Genomic DNA, 18,930 nt, shown 5'->3' on the forward strand with positions numbered 1-18,930 from the left:
GAACGTGCAGTTGAAAATTTCAGGGGTTTTGTGTAACTTAATGTCCTTTTCAGATGTCTAAGTTGGCATCTAGTCTACTGAATTTAGTTATCAAAATTGTGCCCATATTTTGAATGTCACAGAGAGTACTGCTTCTGAAATAAACAGCTAAATTACTGCTAAATTACAACTACTACATTTAGGGCAGTAAAGATGCAGTGGACTTCAGAAAAGACTCCGAACAGAAAGAAGCAGGTGCCTTTCAAAGTCACTAGAGAAATCTTACTGGCCTGTCTCATCAAGAGGGTTAGGAAAGTTGGGCCCTTGGAGGATAGCTGAGCTGAAGAGCTTTGGGAACAAGAAGAGGTGGGAGGTGACAAACAGCAGATCCCGACCTGGCATGAGGCCATATGGAGCAGGACAGAAATGGCAGTGGGCTGGGGTGAAGAGCTCTGCTGCAGCACCGGTACGTTGCAAAGATACCAGACTCTGCAGAGGACTGTTTCCACCCACCTTTCTACCCAGGACTGCATCTCCCACCTACCCTAAATCCCTGCTCAAACCGTGCCCTCTCTGCTGTTAGAAACGGGGTAGCTATGCTCTCGTCCATCTGCAAGAAGCATTGCACTACTCAGCCTGTGGGGATGCCTGCCAGCTAGAAGCGAGTGAAATTCACTGACCCCAAATTTTTCTGACAAAGTGGGTGTTTACATTCATTGCCCTTAACACACAAAACTATTTTAAGCTTCAATGTGAATAAAGCTATTTTTGCTAGATGCATGGAGTGTTTGCCATTATTCTACGTACCTCATCACATTTAGCGCGTAAAAATACTCTCAGTGGAAATACCTGGATCAAAACCAATGAGGAAGCTGCACACACACTCCAAACACCTGCATATCACAAAAATTTAACAGTGCCAGCACCAAATAGTTCTGGTTTATCTCAGAAGAATGTTTGCAGCTAATCCTCTCTTGTGGACATAGATAAACACACTGCAGCTAATACATACTTATCATAATTCAGCGGAGACACTTCAGAGTGCACCACTTAACTGCTTTTCAATTTCTTTTCCTGTTTGTCATTATCATTGTTGGATTTTTTTTTTTTTAATCATTTACAGGTGATTGTTTGGCCCTGTGTTGGAACAACACCCACAATGTACTTCAACTTTCTTTTCCTCTCACTGCTGCTTCTCTTTGGATAAAAACCTACAGAGCTGTGGGAGAGGTTCATGTAGAGCACTTAGCTGCACTGCGGGTTTCTCAGGCCCTGTGCTGGCAATGCTAGAGTCACTTTGGGATTTGAAACTTAAATTGCAGGTATGTGATCTGTATTTATTTGTCTGTGGGACAGTCAGTTTTTTAAGTCAGATTTCACTTTTCATTTCCTGAGTATTATATTTTCATTCAAACCAATGAAATGCTATTTATTTTTTGCCTTTCTTTTAGATGTAATATCAAGTTCAAATCCAGAGCTGGAATATATCAAGGCAGATTTACAAATGTATTGGTCTGTGCTAGCTGGGCCAGTACTTTCCTGCTTTTGTGTTCCTGCTATAACTTAAACCGTGCTTTTCATCTGTTCTCTCTCTTAAGATGGTATTCTTCTCCTGCATGGTTCTCCTGAATTTATGTTCCACAGATTTCAGCTTGTCCTACATGGTGTTGACTCTGTTCATGAATCTTGTGTCCCAGTCTTTTCATCTGCTCGGTCATGTGGTTGTATTCTCACTGATATGAATCTTCTTCTGTGAGGAACAGATATTTTATCTCCTGCATCTTCCTCAGAAGCATATTGTGAGATGGTTAATGCAGACCTCCAGGTGGGTAGGTAGGGCAGAAGGCTGAATTTTGATGCCAATCCCCTAATGGGCCAAGCAGCACAATTGTGGAGGGGCACAAAAGAAAGTGTTTGCCAACAGGTTTAGCCTGTTTGAGTTTCCTCATTGTCTGGAGATTTCTCTGAGACATAATTGTCCTATTATTCTTCCACAGTATCTCTCCTCCTTGCATTGAACAAGCTTTTACATGCAATGCAGAGGCTTCTTGTCTGGTTCTTTGAGACTATCCTGGAGTTCCAAAGTTGGGAAAGATAAAAGCAGTAAAAAGGGCATTCATTGTTCAGTGTAGCAAACTTCTGATCTGAGGAAAAAAATAGCTATTTATTCCACTTGCATAATGTGGATGTCTCTGGTCTGGTCTGTCTCCACTGCTGTGGTTTATCTCATGTGCTTCAGGATGCATGCAGACTGGATGTTATTGATCTTTGATTCCATCTTTTGAGCTAAGAGCATATTTGCATCCTCGGGGTGTGTAGGGCGATAGATCAGGTAGTCCTTGCCACTATGTGCTACTATGATGCAGCAGGGGTTTTGAAGTTGCAGCAGGATAGAGTTTCCTTTCACTTGCTTCACCAAAGGTCATGAGGACGTAGCTTGCAGGAAAAGAGGGAGAGTGTTAATTTGTCACAATACTTCAGTCATCTGCAAAAGAACTCTATCTCACTGTTTCCTCAGCCCAGATCTTTCCCTGTTCATGCATACTAGAAATGAGTCATTCGCCTCTGTGCAAACTCTTACTGATCAGCCTGGCCTTTGCATATTTACTCATGTGCCTCCATTATCAAGTTTGGTACACAACCTAGCCCAACGTCTGCTGCATGTGAGGCCAGGAATTAAATGCAAGATTTTTGCGTATTCTTTGAAAGATGTGCATTTGGGAGAATGGGAATCTACCTTGTATATAAATATGTTCAGTCTGTGCTTTTCAATGATCTTCTGTAATAGTTTGGCAGTGCAACTGCACTTCAAAAACGCCACTTCCTTTGTGAGAGGCATCCCTCACACCAAATAAATATTTTTTTGCTAATATTTTGGTTCCCAGGGTGGTATGATGCCATTATTCTTTTGGGGTGGGGACAGAAATCTTGCCAGTGTGAGGCATGGTTATGAACTGAGTAAGCAGGGACTGGTTTTGCCAATTGGGAATGTTATCACGGTGGAATCACACACCCTGATAAGATCAGTACCTACCTAGCTGTCTAAAAATTGACAGTGGTTAAACATGTGCTAGGACACTACAGCCTCTCCTGGTTTTCTGGTACTCTTGTTTATGGGCTCTCTCTTCCTTTGGCCTTTTGATTTACAGTCCTAGTATAAATTCTTTGAGAATAGAGATTATATGCTTCCATAGTGGTTGGTAACTGATCCCATTCAGAGCTGGAATTCTACTCAATAAAAATAAAGGCTATACTTTACATGCTGGTGGGTATTCCTTCTCACAGATAGGCATAGCATGTAATATCTGAGAGAGGGCATGTATTTTGATTTTGCATATAAAGTGGGTTTGAATCATTCATAGGCTTTAGGGAAGTGCCTGTAAGCCTTTTCACCACTATGGTAGCCCTGGAGCAAATGTAATGTTAATACTCCTGCTTAGTGATTTTAAATAGTTTGTAAGCTGCTGTAAAAAATGTGTTGTCAAACTCTGCAACTAATTTACTTCTTCCAGTCTATAAAACAAGGAAAGGAAACATCTGTTTAAATGGGAATGTAATGGCAGTGGGGATTATACTTTTCTTGTCTCTGTTGTTCATTTTGTTTAATCGGTTTAAACATACAAAAATGAATGTCACTGATTAATAAGTAGTAATATTTATTAGAGCTTCAGACCCTGTACAAGCCTGTGTAGATGAACATTTTTGTGACACTGCTGGCATTTCTGAAATAAATTAAGCAGATGTGGGAACATTCCAGACATTGCTGAAGACATAGTTCACTCCACATGGATGAAGTTATGGCAGGGTTAGCACAGATGACTGGAGCTCTCAACACAACTTCTTTGTCCATAAATTCTCTGCAGAAAGGGTTAACATGTTGTAAAAGGCATATCTTGCATGGGAATTTTCATATTCCTCTGTGTGATTCTTTTATTTATATGTGCTCTATGTCTGTCTCTCAGATTATTCAGCCCCTGGTACGCCAGAATAAATGTGTTAGAAAGGTCATCCCTGCTCACAGGAAGCCAGCCTTACCGTCCCCTGAACTCACAAAACCCAGAAACCATTTCTTGCATGTGCTTTATAACGCCCCTGAAGAAAATGCGCTAGAACAGCATTCAGCAGAATGTGGAAAAACGTTAAAGGGTTTTACCCTGGCCGTTGTTTACGGCAAAATGCCAGTCTGGTGCTCTAGCACAGCTTGGGCCAAGGGGCCTTTCCTTGTCTGCTCTTTTCTACTTGGATTCTGTGGGTTTTTTTCCTTTATAAGCGAAGACAAACCGAGGTTAAGCTGTTGTTGACAGGAAAGAAATAAATAATTTGATATGAATGTTTTGACATAATCAAGTGAGATGAACAAAAATACTGGGGGCACGTTCTATTGATCATTTCTTACTCCAGAGTGTGCGGTGCTTTGTCACTGAGCCTTGAGGACCCTGGAAGTAAACTGGCCAAGCCATGAGTGTTACTTTACAGGTTTAGTTATACATTGGTATTTGGATGATGTAGCTATGTGTAATAAAATAAGGTACAAAAGCTTTTTATTGATTCAAGCACTTTAGAAGAAAGTTCAGGAGCAACCTATGCAGGAAAAAAAAACAGAGAAACCTCTCTAGAAAAGAACAACTGTTTGTTGGTGCCCAAAGTAAAATAAACTGGAGTGCAAGGAGAGGAGTGTGAAAGACATACTTAAACCAAAACAATAAATAAAAATGTCTTCAGGGGAAAAAAACAAGCATTTGAGGAGATATCCATTAAATAGCAATGAGCGATCAATATGAAGAGTTGGCAGCAGTTTGTGTTGGAGCTTCTTGAAGCAGGAACAGAAACTTTTGCAGGATCTCGGTCTTGGAGTGACATGTAGGGCTGGGATCCTCCAGAGACATGGTCTGTTGTAGCTCAGGGTAGAGGCTCCCTACTGACTGCGCAATAGTGCACATACATTTCGTGTAGTAATTATTAGAAACAGAAGCAAATCAGGTGCATTCATATTTTTGGTCTCCACATCGAAACGCATAAGCAATCATGGTTCTTTTTAATTTGCCTCGGGTAGCTGGAGAGGGCAACCAGAGCTCTGTAAAATTCCATAAATTAGTCAAAGTTTAGGTATTTCATTTCTAAATTCCTTAACTACTTTTTTGTCTCTAACCCACGTTATCTCTTCATCAAAACTGTGTGTTCCACCATTCCTAATATTTGATTTGTGAAATGTTATTCCTCTTCTCAGTGACTGACAACAGAATAAATGATGGAGCGTATCTAGTGGACAGTGAGGTAAACAATGGGTAACACAGTGATGGTAAACTATCAGTGAAACATCAGGACATTAAATTTAAGTCTTAAACCTGCACAAGGCACAGCTAGGAGATTAATTAACATTTTTTTTTTAAAAAATAAATACCAGCTAAGAGATACGGCTGGATTTTTGCAAACTTGGATTTTCTGAATGAGGACTCAGGTGGCATTTATTAGGGTTAAAATGGATTTTCTAAGGCCAGCATTTCTTTTGGGCTAAGCAGAAAAAGGCAGCTTAACAGCCCTTTAAAACATGGATTACATACTTCATTTTGATTTTTTAGATATTTGTATGCATTTTAATCAGTCTTCTGGAAAGTCTAAGGCAGGTGCTGTATTGTTAACCTCATAATGTCCAGCAGGTATTCTTGGTCAATGGGTGAAATTCAAGGTTGAAGGGATTTACAGTAAAAAAAAAAAAATCCTCAGTGAAGACACTAAAGTGAAAAAAAAGGAACTTTGTTGTTGTTGTTTTAAAGGCTCCTTTATTTCCTTGAAGACTCACCAACTTATGCGATTTTAAAATATGGTCTTATCAACTGGGAAAGGAGAAAAGAATATGTCCTTTTAAATATGTCCTCTTCACATGAGTAATGAAATGAAATATGAAGTTCAGCATATGCAATGCTTCATCAGGAGATGAATGAGCATCTTTTTAATGTCTCTGAAAGGCAACCATCGCTTTTACAAGACCAAATAATGGAAGGGCTTAAAAATCCTGTATGCAGGCTATTTGTAACACCCGAACAATGTCAGTCAGAAAGATTTGAACCAGTGGGAAATGATTCCATTGGTTTTCTAGCTTTGATCACAAGAGGGAGTATTTGCAAGTAATCTTTCCTTGTAAAAACAAAAATGCCGCTTAACAGTGCAAGCAGTGGATTTGGGCAATCAACTGTTTTCTGCGATGCACCAGCAGCATCCATATCAAACTTACAAGAAGTGCAAATTTTTTCTTGTTTGTCTGTTTGTGGAAGTGCATGGGATGAGGAGACCTTCAGAAATTTCATGTAGATTGTATACCAATCATGGTGAGCTGTTTTAGAGGAAGAAATAGTAATCTAACACTCAGAGCCAGATTACTGTGGCATAAATTCTTTGTTAATGTATCAAAGGAATAAATAAATCTTTCTTCTACTTGATCTTTCTGCCCAAAAGAGACTGGCCCTTCCACAAAGGAAATTTTAATTTCTATTAGTTATAATCTTTAATTAGAATTTTTTGGAAGATAGAATGTCAAGGAAAGGAACATGTGGAGCGTAAAAATAAAAAAAGGTGGTTCTGGACTAGTGTAATTTAAAGGTCACAGTTAAAAGCTATCTACAAGTTCATAACAGCAACTAAAAAGTCCTCATTCATTACCAGTGACATGACCTGCAGCTGTGTTTGGTGCTGAGAAGTTATCTTACACTAAATAAAGGGAAGACAACCTGGCTGGTAGAATTAAAATTAAACAAAGCAATATTGGCATAGTTTGTTACATATTCTACCCAAACATCTTGAAACTAAGCCATGAATGAGTGAAGGTTCATAACTTCTGTGCAAATAAATAATAAATTTCACCCCCTTTTTGCCCTATAAGCAGAATTTGACCCAGAGAGGGCTATAATGCTCATGCCGTGGGAGGGTGATGACACTGAGGGGGAAGGAGGGGGGAGCCGTTGTTATTGTAGAAATAGAGAATTGCTTGAGGTTTCAAAGGAAAATGGCAACAGGCTTCATAATTCCCAAACTGCTGGGTTAACCTTTTCCTTATTTAAAAATGTTACAGCACTATGTGGGGATCAGAGGAACATGGAGCAAGGGAAGAAGGATTTGCTTTAAGGCTCCATTGTCAGGTAGAGTTATGCTCTATATAAATGTGATTTTTTGAAGACTGCTAGATCAATAGAAAATTTCTGTGAAGTCAAATGTGGAAAATTATTCTACTGAAAAAAACCCTTTTGTTTGTATTTAACCATTCCACCGCAACGTCTGCAATCCAAAGAAAGCGGCTTTGTTCAAATTCTTCAGTGCAAATTTTTCTGGCCTTCTGTGAGAGCGATTAATCATTTTGCAGTAACGAGAGCTGCTCTTTATGGTCAACATGTACTTTCCCTGACCGCACAGAGGTGTTTTGATGATGGCTGGCAGAGCAGCGTGTCAGGATCTTGCTTACTGACATTGGTGATAGGTGGTAACATATCAGAGCCAGCAGGGATGTCTGAGTGACCAAATTATGAAGGAGTGAAAAAAGCCACGCCAATGCTCAGAGGTGCGAGCAAGGATGGTGCTGCTCTGCCCTTCCCCTCCAAACTGCCATGCCCACCTGCCGGCTCCGCAAAGCACTTGCAAAGCCTCCGCTCTCAAGGATGGCACATGTCAGCAGGCAGGGGAGATGAAGGAGGAGGCATTGGCTGGCCATGACTCCATGCACTCCACTGTCCTTGCATTTGGAAGGAGGTATTGCTACTCTCTAACAAAGAGAAACTTAACTTGGAGAGCTTGAGGGAGTTTTGCTAGCTCTGGGTTTGCTCATCATTGCACATGGGTTTCATCCCCTACTCCATGCCAGTAGCCATTATCCTTAATGCTTGGAATAAGCACCAAAATAGCTGTGCTGGAGCCAGCTTCTACCCACCCTGTCCCCCTGACCTGTACTCTCCTTAAGGGTACCACCTCATGGAGAAGAGGCAACAGAACGGCACCCATTCCTGCCACGTGGAAGTGTCCATGTCTTGGGGTGACAGCTGGGAAATGAACACATTTCATAACCCCAAGAGGCAAGATACAGTGAATTTTTTTGTCTCTAACTACACGGGGGATGCTTTCAGGCAATGAGTTAAGAGGGTTTCAGCAAAATCATCATTTTTTTCCCCCGGTTGTTACTTGATTTCCCCCAGTTCCCATGCTGATTTCTAAACTGCTTCCTCTTTAAAAGCTACATCGTCCCTTCCTCCTGGAGTTGCCCTTAAGAACAGGAATGCAGAGGAAGAGAATATCCCTTCAGCTTGATGTGAATTGCAAAGCAGGGCTCTCTCCTTCCATTCTTAAACACTAAGGGTGGTACAAGTAGCAATGCTGACAGTGTACATTTGCAGATGCCACCATATGGGTCTTGAAAAACTAGTTGCACCGATGATTCCCTGCACATGTAGGAGACAGTTTGCATTGTTGGCATCGTCCCTGCACAGAAACAAGCACAGCTTAGCAAAGCTAAGCAGATGGCACTAGATCTGGTGCCAGGGAAGCACTGAATTAAAGGTTATACCCACCAGGTTTGATGCAGTGCCAGTTTGAATTGGTACAGAAGCTTCGGCCCACCTGCTTATTGGCCCCGTGACATCTGGCATCTTTTTTTTTTTTTTTTTTTCCCCTTGGACTAAGCTAAATGCAGTAAGGAAAAATGTCATTTTAAAAGCTAGTTACCAATAAATGGGATTAAAATTCTCTAAGAAAAAAGAAAGCTTTACAAATACATTGTGTTTAACACTGCTATATAAGAGATTTTGGGACTGCTTTGGGAAGATTATATGGTGGAAAATAAGGGTCTGGGTAAAACCGCATTTTACAGAACCACTTAATGGTCAGGGCGGCATGCTAATGAACACGCATAGCTGTTAGAAGTTTACGGCTATCAGCAGCGTGCACATAACGGCTCACTGTCTCAGACTGTCACCGTACATATGTTGTCACTCAGAGCAGGAGATACTTCACGCTACGCCACCTGAGTGTGGCTGCTGTAGGTGCCTAACGATGCAATGCACCCTGCTAAACTTATTGCCCTGCTCCGCTTAGGTTTCTCCCTCACTTATTTCTGTTGTCCTCATTCACCTTGTGAAGATTATTATTATTATTTTTTAAACCAGTTCCTCCTTCCTCTCCACACGTTCACAAATATGCTGCCATGGGGACTGTACTTGTTGCAGAGACTAAAACTGTTTATATGTCTTCTCCATTAGGGATTTAATCCTTGCTCCCTTGGTGTGAAATGAAAGCATGCAGCTGTATGCCACTCTGGAGATGATTACCATTAGAGCTAAGCCTGAGTTTATACACACCATGAGCCAGATTAATCAACAATTTATTGACTCAAAATTGAATCCATACAGCATTGTTTTTAACTTTTTTTTTTTTTTTTTTTTTAAATGAGGGACTCAGGCTGCCTGAATAATTTTGGTGGAGAATTGTCAGAAAATCATTGAACCAGATTTATTAAATATCCGAAAAATAGTGACAGGTATTGTGTGATTTGTAAGGCTCCATCACAGAATGGCAGGGAAGTCGATTTGCTTATAAACCGTAGACATACATTTTTAAATCGTCAGTGCTGGTTTGGAGTCTTCATTACAAAAAGAAAGAAAAAATGATCAGCTTTGGAAACTGCCTTGAATTTTCTTGGCTTCTCTACAGTCAACACCAATGTTTAGAAAAACAAATGAAAAGCTGATAGGAATGGATAAATAAGGCAATATATAGCTGAAGAGATAAATGTACTGGGGAACCAGTTATAACACAAGCGCATTTCACAGCAAAAGGCCATTGGTCTCCACACAGCAACGAGAAAAGCACTGTATGCCTGGAAATCTTTAGTCTGAGAATATTTAAAAAAAGAAAAAGAGAAAATAATATTAAACATCCAAATTTTCCACTGCTGAGATAGAAAGTATTTGCAAGGGACCTGATCCAAAACCCACTGAAGTCAGTGGAAAGACTTTGTTGGCTCATGCTTGTCTTTTCTTGACCTTGTTGCTGGTATCTTTGCCTCTTGCTTTCTCCAGTGCAGACAACAGCACAGTGCTCCCCGCTGCAGAGGGCTGCCTCACAAATCCATTGCCAGCACAGATAGGCATTCGGTTTCAAGTTGGCCACTGGCTTTTTAAACTTTCCTACAGCACAGCTTTGGGATGTGCCTTGGCTATGGATTTCCAGGGGCAGACGTTCACAGCTTTCAGCTCTAACCTTCTAGATTTGCTGCTTGTAGACAACAGCCTCACTGCAGTAAGTGAAGACACAAGAGCTGGAACTCTTCTGGCAAGGTACCAATGAGGATCAAAGCCTTGGAGGTAACTTCCTTCTCCAGCTGCCTCTGAAGCAGCCTGATCTGTGAACTCCTCTGTGATTCTTCAGATCTTCACATTTTCAGAAATGGAGGTGTACAAGAGCAAGTCTATTGGTTTTGGTGTTGAGTGGGGAGAGCCAGGCTAGCTTGCTATTTTGTCTCTCATTTCAGTGTTGCCAAAGCAATATTTGGGTTATTTTCTTGGGTTTTGCTGAATGTCAACACTTACGTTAAAACAATGAGCCAGACTTTGAACCCTTATTCACAACAGATCCTCCTCCTTGCCTCCTCTGAGCCTGGGGAATTTTTCATTCAGTCCAATAGCAGTACAATTGAAAATTTTGTTTGTTGTTGGCTTTTTTTTTTTTAAATAATTTGACAAATGCTCTATTTACATAACAGATTGGTAAATTGCTTTTGCTAGCTCCTCAGATTTCCTCATCTAATACTGCTTTCTCAGAGTACTGCCTATTAAAATTATTCCCTAGCATTTTCAAGTTACAGACAATATCTCATATTACGCATGGAGAATGGTGCTGAATTTAAAATAACATCCCTAAAGAAAAAGGTCATAAACAGAGAAGTTTATTACATATCTGTAACCAGCATACAATAAGGATAGAAACTTTTTACTCATTTGTCTGAATTTAGTCTGTTTTCTTCTCTTGTGGTATATTACTACTGCGGTTTAGATTCTTTTATCTGGCACCATCATTTCCATCTCTGTCACTCTTTTTATCTTCAACTTCTTCCCCACTTTCAGTATCTTCACCACTTTCAGCTTCTTCTTTGAAATCAAATCATCATTGGTTCCTCTCACAGAATTTGAAATACAGTATTTCCTAAACCATTCAGTGACAACTTCTGGATTTATCTGACCCCATGCTGTCTTAATCCAATGACAAAGCAGTGCTGCACTAGGATTTCATCTTCCCTGTAGGAGTTACAGCAGGATCCCCTGCCAAGAGCCATAAGGACTACAAACACTCTTTAAAGGGCTTGTTCTCTACTACATCAGGCACCTGCAGTTGTGACATTCCTCCTGGTACAACTGCAAGAGCGACATTCATTTCTCTGATGATGGTCTTCATTGCTGGTGCTGGATACCCTTTGAATATACCTAGGACAAGCATTCTCCTTTTGCATACCAGCACACCTGGTCTCCTGTTCCAAACGATGTTCAGCCAATCCTTCATTAAGTCTGTAGACATCCATCCTTGATTTTGACACCTAACAATTATTCCAGTAGGCAGCTGGTCCTTCAGCATTGTTTTCCGCTTCAAGATCACATACGGTGGCAATTTTATACCATCTGCTAACACTGCCAGCATTACAGTAATGCACATTTTTTCATTCCCCAAAGTTTTGATGATGACGGATTTTGTGCCTATTTCTTCAATGACGTTATTGGATGGCTCATCAAAGGAAACTGGTGTCTCATCTGCATTTCCCATTTGGCTCAGCAGATAATCGTGACCTTTATGCAATCCAATCACGTATTGCTGGAATGCAATGAATTTTTTTGTAAAGTCGGAAGGTAGATTTTGGCAAAGCCAAGCCCTTCTCTCTAGGCAAAAACCATTATGACACATCATCTGTATGCATCAGCCATTACTGGTCTTGAATTTTTGCCATGTAATTTTTCATGTTTGTGCTATTCCTTGAGATTTCCATTCAATTATTTCCTCTGTAACTAGGGTTCTGTACTTTTCTGGGTTTTTATTGCACACTTTCTGCAACTTATCATTCTACTTGAGCAGGAGGGCTGGACTAGATGGCCTCCAGAGATCCCTTCCAACCTCAGCTATTCTGTGGTTCTGTGATTCTGTGATAGTTCATGGAAGTGCCCTTTTTCAGGCAGTGAATAATTTCTGCATTGAGTTAGTGCTTAACAGCTTCTGTTTTGATTATTTCCATCTTGGCATGTTTGCCTCAGTAACATTATATTTCCTCTTGGACTCACAATTGTTAGTTTTTTCTGCATACAGTACCACCATGAGTTTAAAATCTGCATTGTAACTCCTACTCATACCTTTGGGTATGTTCCCTCTTAACACTTGTCCCTCTCATCCCCAGATGTCTTACTATTACACAATTCACCTAAAATGATACAAATAATTTTAAAAAAAGTCACAGTGGAGTTCTCTGATCCACCCACACTTCTTCTCTAGTGAGTGAGAAAAGCAACAGTAAACCACTGCATTGTCTTGTTCAAACTTTGGGCTGCTTTGGGTGTATTTGTGCACATAATTAGAAACCTTCCACAGTGAATAGTCCTGGTATCATAGTAATGAAAAGGGAAGACAAACTCCAATTTGTAAGTTAAAGTTTTGGACAAACACCCCTAATCTTGCTTTTGGGTAAATGGAGTGTTGTTTTGTGTTGCTGGAATTGTGGTCGGATTTAGTCAGCAGTTTTTTTAGTCGGGAAACCATCAACAGTCTGTCTATCCACTCAATGATAGCTAATTTTATTTATTAAACTACTTAAACCAGGTCTGCATAGCACATGACCTGTGAAGTAATCTTTTTTGGCCGGCTAGTCCCACATACATAGCGTCTGTACTCTGGCATGGGCAGAGGTTGGCTGATCAGTGACCCTCAGCCATGGCCAGGACTGGTGCCTCGTTGGTACATACATACCTCTGGTGAGGTGGCCAGTTAGTGTCTCTTGCCTGGTATTGCCTTGCTGTAGACCATATTACAGTTATACTGGCCCTCTACATAGACATTTCATCTGAGTAATATACAATAAGTACTGCATACACGAATCATATAATGCCAGATGATAAGTAAAATACTGCTCATAACAACCCCAATACAAAGTATTTTCAATGCATAAAGGAAACTATTCAGAAATAATATTTTAACAGTTAAAGCATACTGACTTGAAATATTTTACCATATTTTTATATTTTGAAATACATAGATGAAATACAATGAAATTATCTGCATTAACAAAAAAAAATCCAAGCAAGCAACTCCTTGTCTTTGCATATAATTGCTCGAAACTAATCACTAGCATGGCTTAAAAATAACAAAATACATTGGTAGCATCCTACACTTCTACTACCTTAATCCATAGCAGTAAGCATTAAACTTAAATTTTTTTTTTCACCCGCTGACTAATTCCGGATAATAAATTGTGTGTTGCTCTGAAGTGCCTCATAGCAATGGAATGTATTTAACTTCTTTAATTAAGCTACAACCGGATCTATTTTTAAAAGAACGTTGTTCCTTCATTATTTTGGTGAGTTGGATTTAACTTCACAAGTTACAGAGTAGAACTATTTTATAGACTTTCTTTACTATTTGAACGGTAGACAAATAAAAGTAGACATAAAAAAGGTCGTTTGTTTTCGAAAGTTTTATTGCTCCAGTTACAGATAGTACATGTAAGTGTAAAAAGACTGTGGCCCATATTAGTTCCGCTATATATTTCTGGTTTTGCTCTTTAAATTAAAAAAGTGTGATGGCATGAAAAACAGATGCTTTCAACCCATTTTCCTCCAAAGTGAGAAAAAATATGTTTGTTCTGAGGTGCTAGGAAAATCGTATATAGGGTTGGATCATTCTGAAAAGATTCTCTACTTCCTAAACAATTTCTTTGGAGTTGGCATAGACCACCTGCAGTTCACAGGCCCAGGTCTGAATTTTGGAGATGAGCGTTTGATGCCTGAGAAAACATAGGTTTTGTCTGGTGCAAAATCTGCCCCGCAATGTAAAGCCTCAAAGCAAGACTGTAGGTACATCTGTTGCGTCTTGCTTTCTGGGAGAAATCTTGAAGCTGGAGGCCACTGAACGGCTGCAGATCTGCTCCATGCTGAGTACTTCTGTGGTATAAGAATGCAATGTGCTGTGAAGAAGGAAATAACTGGAAGCCTTCACTTGGCAGGTCTGCATAATCTGGCTGCTTATGATTTTAGTCATATAGCAGTAGAAGGGGATTTTAGATTTTTGCATTCGTATTTCATCAGATATTTTCTCTATATTCGTAATAATGAAATAAACCTAGGACAGCTTGCAAACTCCTCTGTGGGTGTTCAGATTCCTCTTCTTGATTAGCTTCTTATCCATTTGTATTAATATCATCTCTTTTCCGTGGGATAATTTGCTGGTTTTCTCCTGGTTATTTCTTAAAATGTTAATACTTATTGATTCTTTCCTAATTCGACTTTGCACTGAGATTATTTCATTTTCAACTTTATTTCATTTTCAGTTTTATTTCAAGAGACTTTAGTTATGCAGTGCTGAAAATGAGTATAAGTGTTAAGGGTATCAAGTAGAGTAAATGTTAGATTATCAGCAGAACATCAGGCTTCTTGTTTAATGTGGTTTTGCACTGGCACATCATGTACATATGTCATTTTTAAGCACTGGCACAAGTAGACGGTCTATAAAGTATCCAGATACAAAACCTGTTCAGTTTCTGCTGGATTTGCATGTAAAAATGGGATTTTGCCTGTAAAAATACCCTAATTTTCATACAACAGACACTGTCATACTCAAGTCTGATCCCAGTCAAAATGTGAGGGATCATAATTTTAAAATTTAGGCTTCAAGGTCAAGTACAGCAAGGTCAATATTATCTCCACTGATATCAGCGGTGGTGTTTCTGAGGGTATCCTTTGTCTTTGCTTTTTATAGGGCTTTAATACAATATGCAGCACGCTCTTCATTTTGAGAACAAGAACATTTCAGTGGGAAAGATGTATGGGGAAAGAACTTAAAGAGCTGCATTTTAAATACACCAGGTGAATAACTAGAAGAAAATGCCACAATGCAATGTGCAATACAACGTGTAGAAGCCTGTATTAAAAACCAGTCTCCCTCCCAGGACAGTCATACTATGGTATGACATCCACTGAGGTAAGCTTCTGCTTTGAGTATACAGAAACATCCCCTGAGGGGGAACAGCACTTGTCTTTGAGATAATTTAAAGAAAACAAATAGGTGTTTGGGAAATCAAGATAGGAAAAAATGCTGACATTAACAAAACTTAAATATAGGGCTAGCTATAGTTATGTTTCGTAAGAAAGTTGCTAAAAGAAAGATGTAAAATCAGATTTTTTTCCTCGCATGCCTTACAGTTCAGAAAAAAACCATAACATTGTCTTCAGCAAAGATTGCCTACAGCTAAGAATAAATTATTCTGCTACATCCAGGTCAGTATTCGAAGGGAAGTACCAGCCCCTACGATGTGTAGGATCAGTAATGAAGTCCAACTGTAGAGCTGGGAACCTGGGACAAAGGCCAGTCTTCATATAATGAGTCCCAAGACTATTTGGACAGGAATATGGAACACTTACTCATAGAATCAATAGTTCATTACAGTATCAAAGACAGACAAAGAAAATCATTTGGGGGTGGGTGATTTTTTTATTATTATTTCTTCTGTGCTGGGAAATGTTCTATAACTAGAGAAGGGACTTGTATTGATTATCTGGTCCTGGGCTGAAATGACTTCCAGGTGATGAGTTTTGATGCAGATTTGAATTGGGACAGAATTTCATTGCTGGTTTATTGTTACAGAGATTTAGGGAAAAGTAGCTTTTGTAATATTCAGATAAATATACAGTAATGGCACTACTGCAAAATCTCCATTGATACACGTGTCTACACTCTCTCACTTAGACCATATATAGCTTCTTTCCTTCTCTAAATATTCTTGTGATATAATAGTTGGAAAGAATTATTTTTAAAGGATATGTGGAGAAATGTCTCTTAAAGCCAGTTTTAGTTTCCAGTGTAACATTTTGGTCAGAAAACCTAAAGGAACTTTAACAGCAGCGTTGGCTTCTCCTTTGACTCATCAGTCAATGAGTGAGCAGAAATATGCCATTTGAACTATACTGATACACAACTTAAATGTTTCTCATTAAAAATATGCAACACAATGACTACAAAGAGTTACAAATTATAATGAGAAATGATATGACAAATGCTTTTGAAAAAAATGATTGTGAAAACATGCAAATGGAATGATATGCTTAATTATTCACATAGCTTTAATATTCATAACAATTCAAAATCCAGAGGAAATGCCTACAGTATTTGAAGAGTAAGATTAAGAACATCTATAAAATATGGAATTGGCTCCAAATATAACTAGATCCTACTTTAATTTGACATTAAAGTGATTTTAACGACTAAGGACTTGATCTGTAGTGAGAGACTGTGACCTTTCTATGCTTCTTTATGTGACAGTCAAAGTACCTAGTGGAAGTGTCCACCACAAAATATTTTTGTCATAGCTACAGGTAAGAGATAACCAAGCAGTGACTGCTGTTATCAGTTTTCCATGCAAAAGATTCAGTGTGCTCTAAAAAAGTATCTGTCGTGTGACTACAATGTCGCTAAGTTATGACAAGGAAATATCTGTGATATGACAGTGGCATCATACAACTGTCAATATAATGTAAGTGCGATGGGATTGCTCTGTAGTCTAAAGCAACTGTCATGTAATGGGGGCTGTGACTAGGCTGTAATAGCAATGTGACTGCAACATGCCAGCAGAGTGACTGATAAGTAACTACTAGAAGAGATGACTCCCAAGTAAAATTGGCTCTAATAGTTTTGAAGTGCTGTGGAGCCTATTTACAATGACAGCACTGCCCATCAACTTTGGCGGGCTTTTACTCGGTACCTCATGAGAGGCCAATCCAGCTTATTGCTGTGCATCTGGCTGCTGTTAAGGCCATCCTGGATAAAATATTTCGATACGCAATCAGAGTCATGCCATGGTAAGGGAGCTGACACTAGGCATAGCCTCATGAGCAAATGCTCCCCATGCCAAAGGAGGGCAACAATGGTAGGTGGCCAAAACATGGGGTTGGACTGGGCTCCCTGGATGCTGTGCTGAGGGGTCTCACCCCCAGGACTCCCTGGGATGGCATTACCCTATGGTAAGCAGGACAGAGACCTCCCTATTGGGGAGTTCCCCACTGACTGTGAGCACTTTAGACTAGACTTCTGTCATGGGTTCATGGCCACCCTGCTGGTCAGCCCCTCTGGGTCCCTGGAATTAGTCCTCAGCGATGAATGCTATGGGCACTTGGCAAGTAAGGAGAGAGAATATTACAAATTAATTAAGAAACATGAAGGAATTATTATATTCATATCACAGATGGAGATATTGATGTTCAGATTAATTGATTTGCCCTGAAGCTATGCAGCATGTCATTAGCAGCCTTGTGATTACAGTAGTGCTGGTTGAAAAACGGTTTTCGTGGATAGTCTTCAATTTTCCAATATATCAATGGAGAAACCTAAGTCTCTGAAGGAGAAATGTATTTTTTGCAAAAAGAAAGCTCTTGGGGATTTTCCATTATTTTTAGCTTTTGAGATTCCATGTCTCCTCCACTCCCTTGGATTTCCTTAACTTTCAGTTTGCTTCAAATTATAATTGGAATACTACAACTAAAATGAGAAAAAACAGAAGAAAGGTTAAGAGCACTTTTCATTTTCTTTTATCTTTTGGAAGTGCAATGGCCATCTTTGCTTTGGAAGAAGTTCCAGATGGAAAATTAAAAGCTGCTTCAGAACGCCAAGTTTGCCTTATTTCAGATGAAGGCATGGACATTTTTACATCAGTGAGACTGAAGAAAAAGTCAACAATGTCATGAGAGGCCAGATGACTAATTTGAATCCTTCTCTTGCTAGTTATTGTATAGCATGTAGAGATCAAACTTATTCTTGCTTTATATTTTAATAATTAAGACAAATAATCTACATTAAATCTAATAGACATTAGCCCAAAATAATTTTTCAGTGTGAATTATAATCTATATTCCATGTGTCATTTACCTCAGGTTTAGCCAATATGTCAAGGAAATACTTTTCTTACATTTGCATACCACTGTATTTAGTGTCCTGATGATGCATTTTAAACCCTGTTATTTTCTGGCTTCTATTCTATGTCTTTTCTATATTCTGGTTTGCCTAATACTCACTGGATGGACCCCAACAGCTCTGTTGGAGTATGTTTTGTAGCTTAGCAGGATTTTTAGAAAACATGCTATTTTGGAGAACATTCTCTGCCTGGGAGATTGTGCAAAGTGGACTTTGGACCCAGCAGACTGTGAAGGCTCAGGAGGAACTGTTACAGTCTGTCCTGCTAATCCTTCTTACAGCCTTTTGGGTCAATAATCTGAGCACTAATGTTTCCTTAGATCTATTATGTCAATCCAGCTGCCTTGCATTCATATTAAATTTATGCGCTTAATATTTTTATGAGATTTTAGTACAAAAAAAAAAAAAAAAAAAGGATGTGCAATTTATGCTGAAATTCAAAGAAATAACGTAGTCTGAATGTTGTCCCCTTGCACTCCCACCTTCAAGAATCCCAAATATGTTAGTTCATGTAATGGATCATTGGTATGTATGTCATTGTATTCAGGTCACAAATCAAACCAACTGTGTTGGAAAGGAATGCAAACATCACTCAAGTGGAGAATAATATTTCATACTAAACAAAGGAGGACGGGAATAGAAGTTTATCCTATCTGAAAATGGTTCTGTTTCTGCATACCAATGCCTTCTATCAGCAGAAACACCTGCAGCCAACATAAGGTCCACCTTTCAAAGGGAACATTTTCATCTTTTCCCTTTTTCTTT

General features: G+C 39.3%; 1 long non-coding RNA gene across 1 annotated transcript in view; it reads left to right on the forward strand.

Annotated features, from left to right (window-relative positions):
- Positions 1-975: 975 nt before the first annotated feature.
- LOC135312293 (uncharacterized) overlaps positions 976-18,930 on the forward strand; it is a 52,027-nt gene continuing 34,072 nt past the window's right edge. The window contains exon 1 of the long non-coding RNA XR_010371859.1: positions 976-1,301. This is a non-coding gene — a long non-coding RNA (uncharacterized LOC135312293). The remainder of the gene's footprint in view (positions 1,302-18,930) is intronic.

Source organism: Phalacrocorax carbo, chromosome 2 (genome assembly GCF_963921805.1).
Source record: "Phalacrocorax carbo chromosome 2, bPhaCar2.1, whole genome shotgun sequence".
Lineage (NCBI taxonomy): Eukaryota > Metazoa > Chordata > Aves > Suliformes > Phalacrocoracidae > Phalacrocorax > Phalacrocorax carbo.